Consider the following 2,245-nt stretch of genomic DNA (forward strand, 5'->3'; position numbering starts at 1 on the left):
ATATTGCATTATTCCTAGTAAAATCTTCCCAACTTGTGCAGCAAAGAGAAAGCAATGCATTTTGTAGTGAAAAGACAAGCACTTCTCGCTCTTCCTTGGCATGAAGTAGGCAGCTGCAAGTAAAGGTACCTGGCAGGATTCCCAGAGACAGGGCTTGGGCCACAGGTTGGGCAGAGGAGAAGTTGCCATCTCATTATTTCATTGTCATGTGGTTGTGGGGCACACCAGCTGACATGCAGAACCAAAGTAAAAATTACCACTGTCAGAGAAGTGATACCAATGGCAGTGACTGTTCAGTCCTTCACTGTTTTCCAGGGACAGTCACCCAATTTAGTGGACCTGTTTCCAGCTGCATTAACTCCCTAGGAAGATGACTGGAATATGCTTTCCGAATTGGTGATGCTGGGTGATTTGTTGTAATAATGGTTTCAGGGCAGGAGGAATTAATCACTGTCACTTGAGGGAAGAGGAAGAAAGTGTACTCAAAAGCATCACCATATTATGCCAGCAGGGGAAAAAAAAGACTTAAAGCCAGAAAAACAAAATACTCTTTTAGCCCGTTTAAAAAGAGAAAGCACGACAAACGAACACCTTAGGGGACCCTAACACAGAGATATCAGAGAAGTGAAAAATTCGCTCATCGTGATGTTTGTCAATAGGAGGTCACTTCTCGGGCAATTAGTGTTTGTGTTTATTAGTCTCAGTGCCCCCTCCTCATTTCTCTTCCCTTTTTAATCTTTCTTTTTATTAGGACTACTGATTGTTTAGGGAAATCTGAAATCACTCAGGATTGTGGTGACTAGTTGAAAAGAGATAAGCCAAGAGCATGCAGTGATTTATATTTCTGCAGGTGAGATCTCGGTGCTGTCAAAAGGCTTGTTATATCCTATAATATTCTTTCACATAATTACACTGCCAGAAGACATGAGCACACATTCTTGTCTTGGTGTGTCACTCTGTACTTAAGTGTCGTCATACCCTACAGGGACATTAAAAGAAGAATTTGATTACACTCTGAGAGACTTTTCTTATTGTGTATGCACATGTGTATATGTTTGTGATTCTATGTGCATAATTACCCTATCGACAGCAACAACAAAAACCTTAAAATGTGTGAGTAGCTAGGACCATAAGATAAACAGCAAAAAAAAAAAAAAAAAATCTGAATGAAGAGAAAAATAAAGTAGAAAAATAAAGCCCTAGAAAATGGTAGCGTATATAAATAATGGTCTGAAATAGAAATTGTTCATTGGAAGTAGGCTGCAAATTTGGCTCTGAGCTTTCTAGCAGCCAAATAAAAGAGATAAGCTTGATATTATTCTCAATTCTCTGTAAGGGAAAGAAAACAATTGTTGAAAAGAACCAAAAAAAAAAAGGTCTCGTTTTGAAATCTGAGGTAATTTTTTTCCTATTCCAAGAAGTTTCATTTCGTAGGTGTTAAAAAATGTGCTACTGACATAGAAAATAGGTAGTGTTACAACAAACAAACAAACAAATACACAAATCAACCCAGATTCATTCCTGTCTTCGAAATGTTAAATTGTTATCAGTTGGATGGTGACTTAGGGCTCTGGACAGTGAAATAAACATCACTAAAAGGAGAGCTTCTCACCGATACTTACATATTTTCATATCAGATGGGTAATGTGCTGACATCATAACATAATTTGAGAGAGGCACATCTCACACATGAGCATAAAAACCAAATCATTACACTTATAAATTACAAAAGGATCTTCCCACCAATACTTTTAAGAAAGATTAGATGGCATAAATACTGTCAGTATGTTTTTGTTTTAGAAAATGATTCAGGATCTAAGCTGAGTCATTGAAACACATTGAGAGAATACATGAGAGCCCAAGAGAATCTGGCAATCTGAATGTCCTCCACTCTCTAAAAGATATTTGGATGACCACCAGAGAGTTGCCACTAGTTGTGCTGTGTCCACGCAGTCAGCAGTCAGAGCCTGCAGCCAGGAAGCACCTGCTTACTACAAGGTGGTTGACCATAGTCTGTTGACCAGAGGTTAGCTGATAACTGTAGCTATAATGGTTCCCCCTGCACTTACAGTCCAGTCATGTCTACAGCATTTGGTCAAGAAAGGACAATGCATAATTCCGTCACTGGGAATGCCTCCCAGGATTTGAGTGAACTACCAATGTCTGTTACTCTTTGGCAATTCACACTTATTTTGTTTGTTGGAAGAATACAGTGATCTTTCTAGGTTTTTTGATGTAAAACTTT

At 38.6% G+C, this 2,245-nt stretch overlaps 1 non-coding gene across 1 annotated transcript; it reads right to left on the reverse strand.

Annotated features, from left to right (window-relative positions):
- Positions 1-1,631: 1,631 nt before the first annotated feature.
- On the reverse strand, positions 1,632-1,735 carry LOC116548849. Its single transcript, XR_004267567.1, has one exon. It is a non-coding gene; the product is annotated as a small nucleolar RNA U13 (small nucleolar RNA).
- Positions 1,736-2,245: the final 510 nt, after the last annotated feature.

Source organism: Sapajus apella, unplaced genomic scaffold (assembly GCF_009761245.1).
Source record: "Sapajus apella isolate SASKATOON/1434 unplaced genomic scaffold, GSC_monkey_1.0 scaffold5, whole genome shotgun sequence".
Taxonomy (NCBI): domain Eukaryota; kingdom Metazoa; phylum Chordata; class Mammalia; order Primates; family Cebidae; genus Sapajus; species Sapajus apella.